Source organism: Rattus norvegicus, chromosome 1 (assembly GCF_021556685.1).
Source record: "Rattus norvegicus strain SHRSP/BbbUtx chromosome 1, alternate assembly SHRSP_T2T, whole genome shotgun sequence".
NCBI classification, from domain to species: domain Eukaryota; kingdom Metazoa; phylum Chordata; class Mammalia; order Rodentia; family Muridae; genus Rattus; species Rattus norvegicus.
In genome coordinates, this window is record NC_141534.1 from 50,613,189 (window position 1) to 50,627,080 (window position 13,892).

Genomic DNA, 13,892 nt, shown 5'->3' on the forward strand with positions numbered 1-13,892 from the left:
CACAAACACACAGAATAGGTTCCTGTGTCTTTGTAGCCTTATTTAATGCCCCTGTTTTGACATATTTTCCTTCTGTCTCTCCCCCCTCCCCTTTTACATTAAAGGGTGACTTTCAATAATGACTAAGGAGAGACTCTGAAGCACAGCTGGCAGCAGGCTGTTCGGCCTTCTGCCTTTCAGAGAAAACTGAGGGCAGCTACTTCTCTGGAGATGCCCTGAAGATGCCATGAGAACTGTCTGTGTAGTTTTGATGAGAAGTGAGTTGAGGCTCCCCGCCATAAACTGTCTGCAGCTGACTACTTTGCACTCGGGACCCACGTAACTGTCACCTTGTTTTGAATAGAATTATCTGCAGTCTTATAAATGCATTGCACGGCTGTGAGAGCAATATCAGCTTTCTCGCAAATGCATTTCCCAAAGCAAAAGAATATTATTTGACTAGGCTATGTTCAAACTATGGCGTCTTATAAGCAAACCAGGCTATGAATATTGCCCAAGTACCCATGTCCAGAAGGAAGGTGAAAAATATGTATCCATGTATTACGTATGTATCTATGTATTATGACATACATTGAAATTTTTTATTTTTAATCCATATTTTAGTGCATCCTCTGCATCCTCTGGTCAGAAAAAAAGGGGAGGAGCAGGATTCAATGTCATATGTTGAAACTATCCGAGTTTTCCTTGCCTTACTGATTCTTCAGAATCTAGACCCTTGAGTGCCAGAATTTCCCCAGTTTTCACCTTATGAATCCAACTCTGATTGACTAATAATTATAGGATATATAAATATAGTTTCTATTTACTTGCTTACTAGGGTGGGATATATATACATACATATATACATATATAAACACATATACACATACATATACACATATACATATATACAACATATATACATATATTCATATATCCAGACACAGTTGGTTTTCTTCCAGCATCTTCTGGACAATCGAATTCTCATTAGGTGGGATCTTAGTTCAGGAACACGCCAAAGCTGGGGAGACTTATCTATGGCTGCTGCTGTCGCTTCCTTTTGCAAGACGTACAAGGAGAGTGGCTTAGTCACTTGTCTAGTTCCTGCAACAAAATACTCCACAAAAGCAGCTTAAGGGATGAAGGCTTTCCTGTGGCTCACTGTTCAAGGGTGCAGACAGGGTGGGGAGGACACGGCAGCAGGAGCTTGAGGGAGCTGACCTCATCTGTACAGACAGAAAGGATGGAGTCAGGAGTTCAGGAATGTGGGAATGCATCTGGTTGACTTGCTTCCTTCAATTCCATCCCAGGCTCAAACCAAGGAATGGTGCCACCCATGTGTAGGGTCTTCCCATCTCAGCCAATCTACTCTGGAAACTTCCTCCCTGACCAGCCAAGAGATATGTGTCCACCACAGTCCTAGATCCTGCAAGTTGATAATCAATTTAAGCCATCACAGAGTCTAGATTTACATGGCCATTAAATGTATAGTGGCGTAGCCACAAACCCTCTGTGGATAATTTTTTTTTGTCTCTTAGCTACTTTTGTATTTTGTTTAGTTCCATAATTCAAAGTAACTGACAAACCCATTGGAGCTAAAAAGAGCACCTTCTATGCCTCTTTATGCACTCGCTTCACACAGAGACACCTTAGGTTTGCCTGGGTTCATTTCCCCTAAAGAGAAGACTGTGCCTCCACAAAGTAAAACATTATCTAGGCAGAAACTAAACGAGGCACAGCCTCGGCATCTCATTAAATTAAACTTGCCCGTGGTGAGCAGTCCTGAAAAGAAACACATTCCTCATATCATTCTTTTAATCTTTCCTTTTGATCGTCTGAGGCAGGGCAGAACCTCATGTGGTTCAGGCTGGCTCCTAACTCATTCAGTAACTGAAGACAACCTTCGACTTTTGATTTTCTTGCCCCTGTGTGTGGAGAGCCAGGATTACAGACTTGTGCCAACATGCCTGCTTTTTGTGGTGCTGGGTGTGGAACCCAGAGCTTCATGCATGCTAGGCCAGCACTTTACTAACTGAGCCGCATCCCCTACCCTGTTTGTTTGTATTTGTGCAGTATAATGTGACATTTCAAATCAATGGCTAAAGAACAGATTGTGATAACTGGTCACACAGACATCCACCATTTCTTTGTGTTGGGAGTTTTGGAAGCCTTCTCTGTTAGGTATATGATAATGGTCTATTAATTGTTTCAGCCATCATTAGTCTAGTGCATTTTACAAAACATCTTTAAAGATTTATTTGTTTATTTATTTATTTCATGTGTGTGAGTACACTGTCGCTGTCTTCAGACACACCAGAAGAGGGCATCAGATCCCATTACAGATGGTTGTGAGCCACCATGTGGTTGCTGGGAATTGAACTCAGGTCAGTACTCTTAACTGCTGAGCCATCTCTCCAGCCCCTACAAAACATCTTTAAATGCTTCTGTTCCAAATATAAAAGGTTCTATCCATTTTTCTAGATATTTTATATGCTTTCTGGAAGTTTAGCCTTTATGAATCAAATTCCCTGTATATACAATTTTCCCTATATATACAATTTTCCGGTAGGTCTCTTCAGGTTCTGACGGTGTCTCAGACGCAGCGGTCCTGCTGCTCCTGGGCCCTCCTCTACGGGAACCCAGAGGCCTTATTATATACAATTTTCTAGAAAACATTTAGACAAACATTTAAATTTTAATGTTTTTATAAAAGAACTCTGCCAGGGGTAGCAGGATGGCTCAGCAGATAAAGCTGCTTGCTGCCCATCCTGATGACCTGAGTTGTTTCATCCCCAAAGTGACCCTTTCATCTCCACATGTAAAACACTGTAGAACATGAACACACACACACACACACACACACACACACACACACACACACACACACCTACTACTGATGATGACAAAATTTAAATACTACAAAGAATTTCACCAAAGGCCTCCTTTTGAATCTTCTGAACTAGTTAGTATTTCCCTGCAGTGTGGATGTTACACAGGGGCACCTATGGGTGTGTGCGCACACACAGACTCAGTGTTAGGGACAGAAAGTTGTTCACCAAACACCTATTTTTAGATATGTTCTACCCTGAACTATACAGTTTCTTTCTTTTTTTTTTTTAAGTTAACAGCAATATTTCATCTTAAGATGTTTCTAAAACTGTTCTGGAGACTTCTTGGGAAGACTCCAGCTGGAGCCTCTCTTCTCTCAAGGTTACAGAGGTACAAAGAGTTGATTCACTTTGCCACACAGAGGATTTGCTGAAGGGAGAGTGGGGGAAGCTACTTCTGCTTAGCCTTTCTCTGACACTGCAGTGACAATTTATCACAATGTGACAAGATGTACTTTTCAAAGTCAGGGCTGGGAAGAAACGTTGGCTTAGTTTGGGGCAACTCCTGTGGAAGCATCAAGTGTATTATAACACGGTATCTTACCCCATACCCACACCTAGGTTATAAATAAACACAACTGAAATATGCAAATGTTCCCGATGGGCGCGGGGCTAAGCTTAAAGTACATGAGCTATTAAGGGAAGTGACACACGTGATGCTTTCTGTCACAGGATTTCTTTCTTCCTTCAAAATGTATTTACAAATTAGAAGACTTTATGAACTCCAGAGCAAACTCTACAGTTTGCAAATTCAGGTTGTAAGATCCCCCGAGGTTAGATGAGGCGGCCTGTTCCCATGTGTAAACTCTGGATTATCTGTGGCAATTGGCTATCTGTAGCAATCATTCTCAGAGGTTGCTGGCTTCTATCCAGGCTTTCTTTTCTCCCAAAGATCTCTTTCAGTTGTGTTTGCAGAATAGGGTCTACTTCTAAAGCTAGGAGAAGCTGCTTGGGAGAGAGGAACAGTGCATGTCCCTGGTAATTCTTTGGATGATGACATAACCAGGTAGTGTCTCACTCACGGAACCAGCCCAGGTCCCGGTCTCCTCCCAGTTTGTTTACCTCAGACTATTCTAGAAACGAGTTTAAGGATGACTCAAGATCAGGGCTGTGCTGTTTGCCTAGCTCTTAAAATAATTCAGCAGTGTGCATGCTGATTTTCATATTCCTTTGGTAATGAGGCATTGAGAGCCATTATATTTTGAAAATGCAGACAACTTTGGCTATCATTACATATCAGTCACACAAAGCACTTTCAGGGGGCCGAATAATTTTCTTTTGGGAAACTGAAACCCCACAGTTTACTTATCCATATACCAATCTCACTTCCAGTTGTTGGTATGAAAATTATTACATTTTACCGTATTACTAGTCTTCTTTCATGAAACAAGTTCGTGCTGATAGCCCTATAGGTGAGAACGTGCTAGGATTTCAGAGATGAGGGAATCTTCATCTTCTAGAGGCCCAAAAATTGAGAGAGGAGCAATGAGCTGGAGAAAAATTAACTAAGTTTCTGCAATATGAAAATACTCTGACACTCCCAGAGGTTTCCTGAGGACACAGTGTGGGGAGCATGGAACTCTGTCTTTGGAGGGCAGGAGCATGAGGGGAAAGATGCCAAGAGTGAATGAAAGGGTTAACAGAAGCATACAGTCAAACAAAGGACAGGTGTAGATGATGTCATATGTTGAAACTATCTGAGGTTCCCCGACCTTTCAGAATCTAGACACTTTAGTGTCAGAATTTCCCCAGTTTTCGCCTTATGAGTCCAACACTGATTGGCTGATAATTATAGGATACATAAATACAGTTTGTATTTACTTACTAGAGTGGGATATAATTGGATAAATCCAGGCAATGCAGTTGACTTTCTGGATGACCAGGGGCATTTTAATTTCCTGAAGGAGGGTAGGCTAGGAGGAGTTGGAGGAAAAAAGTGGTAGGCTGTGCTTGACCCTTATCAGACTCATTGGGTCAATGTATGAGCAGCCCCGAGGGACACCTGGGGAGTTGGGGCAGTGGCCTCTACAGAGGGCAGAGCTGGAGAGATCCTGGTGGTGAGCCAGGAAAGGGCAGTGAGGTAGCTGAGAAGTGATTTCACTACAGCTGTGTTACTAGGTGATATGACATCACATGAGGACACATGACAGACCCGGATGAGCTACCGTAGTTGTGAATGGGAACATAAAGAGTGAAGAATGGGTAGTGGCAGGGAGGGGCTTGCAAATGCAAGCAGGGCCAACTTTAGAGCTATGTCAGAGCGGTGGTTTACATCAGAATGTCTCCCACAGACTCATATATTTGAATACTTGGTCCCCAGTGGATGAAACTGTTTGGGAAGAATTAGGAGGTGTGGTCTTCCTGGTGGAGGTGTGTCATTGCGGGTGGACTTCAGGGTTCCAAAGGCCCATGCTATTTCCAATTCTCACCCCCCTCTCTCCGCCTCATGCCTGTAGATAAGGATGTGAACTCTCACTATTGCTCCAACACTGATGGTTTGAGGGAGAATGCTCCACATAAGCTTCCATAATGTGTGTGTGTGTGTGTATGTGTGTATCTTTTGATTTTTCTTCACCTACTTTTTTTTTTTTTTTTTTTTTTTTTGGAGCTGGGGACTGAAACCAAGGCCTTGTGCTCACTAGGCAAGCGCTCTACCACTGAGCTAAATCCCCAACCCTTCTTTTGATTTTTCAAGTCAGGGTTTCTCTGTGTAACCCTGGCTGTCCTGGAACTCACTCTGTAGAGTAGGCTGGCCTTGGACCCAGAGATCTGCCTGCCTCTGCCTCCTGAGTGCTGGGACTAAAGGAAGGAGCCACCATGCCTGGGCAGCCCGTGTTTTCATGTTTAGTCTCCAGTTGATGAACTTTTTGGAAGGATTTGGAATTGTGGCCCCGCTGGAGTCGGCAGGTCCTTATAGAAGACATGTTACTGCGTGTGGACCCCGAAGTCTCAAAAGACCACAATAGGCCCAGTGGTACTAAGTGCCTGCCTAATACCAAACTCTCCACCATGGTGACCAGGGACTCACTGTAAAACCGCATAAGCTCTTTCTTGTATGGGTTGAAGAACAAAAGAGGAGGAGGATAAAATTGCTCGTAATGATAAGGTTTTTGTTATAGATAGAAGGGAGAATGAGGGTGGAGGCAGAGTCATCTAGAAGAGTCTAGAGTAGACATGACTAGCAGACTGAGCTGGGCCATCTCAGGAGAGGGGAGAGCCAGGAGGCCAGGAAAGCAAAAGAGCAAAGGGGGGAAAAGGGCAAGTAAACCACAATCTGTAGGAATCAGAGAAGCTGGGAGGAGGGAAAGCCCAGCGCTGTCCCTGAGGGAATGTGACAGTGAAGGCTGTCTCTGTAACAGCCACCAGAAGTTCAGATTCCCATCAGTGGTCATACTGAGCATTGCAGAGCACTAACCCATTTCTTAACTGCCCGTCTTCCTTACCAGGTGGTCGGCTGTAGAGGTCAGGGATAGTGTTTACAGTCTCCATGGTTACCTCCCAGATCAGCAGCCTGCCTGGCACACTGTGGGCATCCACAGATATAAAGGAAAAGCGTGAGCTCAGTTTTCAGATCGTAAGTCAAGAGTCGCCCATAGGTTTTCAATGTGGTTGTGTGTGTGCGTGTGTGTGTGTGTGTGTGTGTGTGTGTGCGTGCGTGCTCATATGTGCCTGTGCCCACGTGCGTGCAAGTTGACAACTGAAGTTACATAGGAGACTAGAGCTCTACATGACAATGAGTCTGAGTTCTACCCCCAGCGCGCTGCCCTTGCCAGAGTTATGATCTTGAGCAAGGGCCTTACCATTCTTGAATTGTGAACACTGTTAGGGCTTCGGACAGCTCTAACTGCTGAGGTCCGGCTCTGTCCTAATGTTTTATGTGAGGGCACGGTGTTTTACAGGACACATCATAAAGAGACAAACAGTAATACGTTGCCACCATTATTGACAACTTCACGAAAACAAAACATCCCAATACCTGCATACCCCTGCTGCGAAGCCTCTTGGTCACCGCTTGGTGGTGGGCGGACTCATTACATCGAAGAGAATCCCGGGTATTTGCTGTGCATGTTCTGTGCAGATCACCCCGTCCTGCTGCACTCTTAACGGTTCTACAGCGGGAAAGATAAGAAGTAGGCCCTGCCTACTATCCCCTGCCATCCCCTGACTCCACCCCCACCCAGCAGCTCAGTGTGCACTGCCAACTCTCTTTTGCCACTGACGCTTGTCTGTCCCTAAGAAGCCCTGCACTGACTCAGCTCCTAAATGTTTTCTCCTTCTGCAAAACATCGTCATACCCCAGAGAAAAAGAATGTGAGCTCCGTCACACGTTTGTCTAAAAGAATGTCGAAGGCAAATCCTTTGCTCTCTCGGGACACTCGGCACACAGTAGTCCCTTTTCTCTCGGAGGCCTGAGCTTCACTTTGACTTATTGTTCCCCCACGGTTTCATCTATTGTGACACTCTAGGGCCGTTGCACTCTCCACGGCTCAACTAGAGAAGAAAGTATGCGTTGTTGTCTCTGGGCGTGAAACAAGCTTGAGAAACTCTTGTTTTACAGAGTCGGATTGCAACCCTGGCTGCAATTATGCGTCTCCGTTGCTGATGCAGGTGTGCTCCGGACAATTAGGGTCAGGGCAGGGAAAAGGAGCAAGCAATGGGAGCTGCCGCTGTAAGGTGGGCAGGCTGGCCGTGAGGAGCATGGCTCCCTCTCATGATGACAGCAGTAGAGTGCATATATACCCGGCTCATGATCCGGGCTGTCCTGGTGACCTAAGACATCTAAGACAATACTTAAGCAAACAGACGCACAGTGTTTATGTCCTGTGTCCTACTGGAAGACCTTTGTCCCACCCTGCTTGGGCTTCTACTGAATGCAATGGCTCAGAGGACCAGCACTTGGGCACGAGGCATCTTCTTGTATGCACTCAGCAGAGCTCTGTGCTTCATATCTTTGATGGGTTGGGTGTTTGAGTTTGTTTGTTTGTTTGTTTGTCTTTTGTTTTTGCTTGCTTTTATGTCTGAGCCTTTCTGATGTCCCACAAGACAGGTAAGACACCGGCAACAATTCCCAGTCCCAGGCTCCAGGCCATCTGCTTTGACCACAAGTATCTTGAACTCCAGGTGAGCATTCTTTTTGCTGTCTGGAGCCATTGTTATTTGTGTAACAGTATTGGAGGTCAGAGGGTGTGTCTGGTTCTGGGTAATGCCTGAGTCCTTATGGGACATATGTTATTGGTTCAGGGGAACACCGCCAGTAAATATACTGTAAGTCGGGTCACAGGAAGATGAAGCAGAGTGGGGGCCTTGAATATGGCAGGGCCACTCTTAGACACAGGGAATTCAGATAAAGCCTTGCTGACTCTGTGACATGTAACAAGGGACTGAAGGAAGTCTTGCAGATGCCTGGTGTGTTGCAACAGGCATAGCAAAGGCCCTGAAGCAGGACTGGGTCTGGCTATTTGAAACCTGATAAGGAGGCTCCTGTGAATGCAGGAAGTAGGTGAGAGTGTAGACAGGTGGTTAGAGAGCACTGAGGGACACCTCTCTCCCAGCTTTCTGGGTGACCAGAAAATGAATTTACTGAAGGAGGGGAAGGCTAGGGGATGGACAGGAGAAATGACAGGTTGTGTCTGACCTTTATCAGACTCATTGAGTCAAGGTATGAGGTCAGAGGGACACCTGGGAAGTTGAGGCAGTAGCCTCTTGCAGAGATCCCGCTGGAGAGATCCTGCTGGCTGGTTCCAGGGCTAGGGCAGTGAGGTAGCTGGGAAGCAATTTTTCTACAGCTGCGTTACTAGGCGAAGGTTTCTTCTTGGTTCTTGTCTTCTACAGGGTAAACTGGGTAAGCTGAGACTCAACAAAGGGAGAGAGTAGGGTGGACCGACTGGCGATAAAAACACACTGGGCTCTGGGTTGCCAGTTTTCAAGATGTTTTATGGATATTTATGAAGCAATAGCATATTCATGAGACAATGTGGCCCTTGGTTTCCTTTCCAAATCATAGCAGATCCAATCTCCCTTTTAGAATGCTTCTTCCTGGGGTTGGGGATTTAGCTCAGTGGTAGAGCGCTTGCCTAGCAAGCACAAGGCCCTGGGTTCAGTCCCCAGCTCCGAAAAAAAGAAAAAAAAATAGAATGCTTCTTCCCATGATTCTCTTGAATAGCCTACAAGGAAGGGGTGGACGGGGACTCAAAACAAATTATTATAATAAGGCTGAGGTCTTTTGAGGATGCAGGCCCTTCAACATTAAGGATTAGTTGTGGCTCAGAAAGTACCAGCTACCTTAGTTTCTAATACAGCAGCAACTACTGGACCACAGCATAGAGGGCATTTAATCTTGAGGGGCCATCAGGACATCTGGAGACCCAGCCACCAAGACACAGATGATATTTTCCTCCATCCCCTCAGGCAAGACTCCTTGCCTACCCAACTTTAAGTATATCTCATGGCTAGGAGTGGAAGATTGTGATCAAAGATCACTTTAGAGTTTGAGACGTTGGTGTTGACTATCTCTAAGTTTGGGACTGAAATGTCTTGGAGGAATGATGCCCACAGTGAAGCAAAGGAGGCAGCTGGAGGGGTGTGGTTTTAATGACTCTCTGGTGCAGGATGTGGACCTGGGAGCACAGTGGGTGACATGTGAGACTTAGTAGGCATCACAGAGGTATTATCTTGGGCATGTAGGAGGCATGTGCTCAGAATACAGCAGTGGGTAAAGACTGTTAAACTCACAGAAACCAGTGAAGCCATCTCAAAAGTGGGCCAAACAGGGGAGCAACTGAGGGCAGAGAGCTGTAACAGTCCAATACTCGTCAGCTATGGCAAGGAGCTACTGAAGTGGCCTATGGAGGGTGACTGTGATGGGGTAAGTCAGAGAGGGTATAAATGGTTTGAATGAGATGTGCCTTGCAGTCTTGGATGTTTGGTCCCCAGTTGATGGTGCTGTTAGAGGTGTAGGAAGCATAGGAGGCGTGGCCTTGTTAGAGGAAGTGTATCACTGGGAGTGAGTGCTCTTGGTGCTGTATACAAGTTTAGCGATTGTGATTTTTTTTTTCCTGGTTATGACATGACTAGAGAAATTTAAAACAAGGTAGGCATGGTTAATCCCAACTCTGGCAAGAGTCAAGACTGAGGCAGGAGGATTACTGCAGGTTTAAGGGTACCCTAGGCTACAGAGTTCTAGGACAGCCTGGGCTATAGAATGAGACCCTGTCTCAAACAAACAAAAATATACCCCCCCAAAAAAAACAGATGATGCCTTATTACTTATTAATACTTAAAGTGGTTTGTGGTTGAAATAGAGATATAGAAAATATTTATTTTGGTTTTTATATCTTTCTTCATTCTCTACTTTCTAATCAACTAGCAGGAGTCTAGTTAATCAGTAGCCCATCAGCTGCCAAATAGCTTGTGTGTCCATAGCTTCCACTGAGGGACTGTGATTCTAAGCAGCACAAGACACCATGTCCCAGAGGCATAACCACAGAGTGGTTATTAACCTACTATGACTGCCTCACATAGCTGTCATCTACTTGGGACATTCAGTTACAGTCACTCTCTGTCCATCAGCTTTCTGCTGCAGTGTGCGTCAGTGTACTACTCTAGTGTGGGAAAAAGAGACACCCTAGGAAAACATCACCACCGAAAGAGTGGTTTTGATGCAGAAAGATGAAGAAAAGGGGGACTTCATAGAGCCCTCTTCTCCACCTCCTCCAAGCATTTTAAAAAACCCAAAAGACTGGGGTTGGGGATTTAGCTCAGTGGTAGAGCACTTGCCTAGCAAGCGCAAGGCCCTGGGTTTGGTCCCCAGCTCCGAAAAAAAGAAAAGAAAGAAAACAAATAAACAAACAAAACCAAAAGACTTTGCTTCCTTGCCACCCGTCCCCATAGAGGCAGATGGCTGACAGGTGCCCTAGGAGTGTCCACAGAGCCAGACTTCTTGGGCTCACTTAGTAAGAAAATTAGTCTTGTTGACTCTTAAGAATGTCTAGAGAGAAATAATGTCAACTTCCGTAATACTCCGTTGTTCATGCCTTGCCGATGGGCGTGCTGGGTTAGAAACGCTGCCTGTGAGGGGTCTGCTGGTGAAGACACTTGCTGCTGAGCCAGATGACCTGAATTCTATCCTTGGGATCCACTGTGACATGTGTAGTTCCTCCCAAATGAATAAATAAAGTGAAAAAAAAAAGTGGGGTAGCCCGTTTTAGGTATAGTAAAGCCTCTGTAGCCACCCAATCAGGTGGTTTGTTATGAAATCCTCTAGCCACTCCATCCAATCATGTGATCTGTTACATGCTGCAGTCCTCAGGTTACACTTGTGGGTCTCAGGCAGTGGAAACTGTTAAGGCAGCTAAGTAGCTGCTAGCTGGGCCTCCTACTAGTTGGGTAGCACAGTGCAGCAGCGTGGTGGGTAGGAAGAAGACGAAAGCTTTGCCTTCAGGGTTAGAACCCTAGGCGCTGATGAAATGAAAAATGCAAACGGCTTTAGTAGGCGGATCCGAAGCTACTTTGCCCTTTAACCTGGTAATTTTTAAATAAGCACATACCCACCCATCTCTTGAATACCCACCCATGACTTGAATACCAGTCCTGTCTTTCAAAGGCATCGGAGTGCCACAAAGCCTCCCAGATCCCACTCAAGTGTGTTTCGTGTTGAGCTGGAGCTCATTAGGTGTGGGGCACCTCAGCTCACTCCTCTTCAAAGCCATACAGTTCTGCATGCTGCCCCGGGGCTATTTTCAAACAGTATTTCCAAAGTGCTTTTCTTTTCTTTCTTCCTTTTTTTTTTCTCCATTCCTAGTAATGTGAGTAGGCCTAGCAATTAACTAATTTCCAGCCAAGTCTGAAATATCAAAGGTTAGTCTCCAGAGATGACAGCTAGACGAAGAATGGGCGCTCTTATCCGAAAATTCAGCTGTGTTGATTCTGTAACCCAAGGCTGGAAAACGGCCAGCGGATTTATTAACCTTTTCGGTCTTCTCTAAGATTCTTCTCATGTCTAGGATGCTGCTTATGCCCAAGAATTCAGGCGTCTGCTGTGCCCAGGGGGTGGAGTGTGTGTGTGTTGGGAGGGGGGATGGGGCGATGGGGTTGCTGGGAGTAGAGTTTGTTGCCACAGGCAAGGGCTTGGGCTCCACAGAGTGCAAGGTTAAGGGTGTTTGTTCGTTCGATTGTCTTTTGAGACAGGGCTTCTCTGTGTACCTATGGCTGTCCTGCAACTCTGTAGACTAGGCTGACCTTGATCTCAGTGATCTACCTTCCTCTGCCTCCCGAGGGCTGGGATTAAAGGCATGCATCACGATAGCTGACTAAAGTTAAGTTTTTTAACTGAAGTCTAGGTGTCTGTTGCACTTGGCATCTCTGTTGAGTTCAAGGCCACCCAAAAGTCCACAGAAAAGGGAGGGCGTCCCATCAGGTCTCTGCAGAATGCAGAATGCTGTAGCTTGCTTTACCCCTCTTTCTCTCCAGTAGCTTGCCTTCACTTTAACCTTGCCCTCCGCCGACTTTTCTGATCTTTCAGGTGGAGTTTTGTTGTTGCTTTGAGCCAGAGTCCTATGTGTCTCAGGCTAGCCTCAGACTCACTGGCAAGGACCTTGAACTTCTGATCCTCCTGCTTCCCCTCCCAGGTTCAAGGTGCCCAGTACCATGCCTACTTTGGGTAGTACTGGAGATAAGCCCGGGGCTTCCTGCATGCAGAGAAAGCACTCCACAACCGACCTCCAACCAGTGTAGTTTTGTTTTGTTTTTCTTTTTCTTTTCTTCCCTAAACCCTTAATACAGTCCGGGAGATCTGCTCTGGGCCTAAGGTTGAGGTCTGCAGAGTTGTGTCCCTCCCTCGAGTCTGCTCTCATTAATGAGGAACACTGCAGAAAATGCCAACCCATGCATGCTGTTTATGGTGCAAATTAACCAGCTTGAATATACATCAAGAAAAGCAGCATATATTGGTTCTAGGACAAAAGTTGGAGTTTATTCAGAACTAGGTAGTCAGAAACAGAATTTTGTAATGACTGTGGCTCCCATCCTGGGTAGCATCGATCAACACAAGACTGGAATGAGGTACAACACAGAAGCCTGGAAATCCTGAACAAATGACTTACCACACCCTCTCTGCCTAGCAGGTGTGTAATGGCTTGTATATGCTCGGCCCAGGGAGTGGCACTATTAGAAGGCGTGGTCCTGTTGAAGTAGGCGTGGCACTGTGGGTGTGAGATTTAAGACCCTCATCCCTTCCACTAGCAAACTTTAGATGAAGGTATAGAACTCTCAGGTTCCCCCCACAACCCCCCGCATTATACCTGCCTGGATGCTGCCATGTTCCCATCTTGAGGGTGACGGACTGAACCTCTGAACCTGTAACCCAGCTCCAATAAAATGTTGTCCTATATAAGAGTTGCCTTGGTCATGGTGTCTGTTCATAGTAGTAAAACTAAGCCAGGGTGGTCCCTTCGTGTATTCATTTCTCTTTCAGGATTGATTACGATAAAGATCACATTCATGTCGTTATAAGTAAAATTTTATAAGTTGAAAACCTTCCATAAAAGTCAGCTATCAAATGTTTGAAATATCTGAAATATTGGTGTAATCAAACCCCACTTTGGAAATTGCAAAGTGCCTGCGCCCTCCTTTGAGAGCTAGTGTACAGCCATCAGCTACACGTGGGTGCAGATTCAAGACACCACAGGAAGTAGGACAGGTGGGGCTTACCTGTTGTCCTAGCACTGGGGGATGGAGTCACAGAGAATTGGGAGTTACCTCCTCCTTTGTTCAAGGTCAACCTGGGGTAGCTGCAGCTGCCTTCTAGGAGGCGGTGCATACATCTCCACTCTTTTCAAGGAGCTCCTATCCGAAGAGTGTGGGTGGCTTTACAGTGGGTCAGCCTGACAAGCTGTGCAGGCAGATGGCAAGTTTACTGCCCTTTATAAGAGACGATGAGGCCCTTTCATCTCTTGTTCTTTTCCCTCAGACCTACAATCTCACTACTACAATGACCACTACTCTTTAAAGCTTATCAAAAACAGGGAA

At 45.6% G+C, this 13,892-nt stretch overlaps 1 long non-coding RNA gene across 1 annotated transcript; it reads right to left on the bottom strand.

Annotated features, from left to right (window-relative positions):
• Positions 1–774: 774 nt before the first annotated feature.
• On the bottom strand, positions 775–7,756 carry LOC120099124 (uncharacterized). The gene is made up of 2 exons (XR_015649428.1): positions 6,844–7,756; positions 775–1,205 (listed from the first exon to the last, which is right to left on the bottom strand). It is a non-coding gene; the product is annotated as an uncharacterized LOC120099124 (long non-coding RNA).
• Between the last annotated feature and the right edge of the window lie 6,136 nt (positions 7,757–13,892).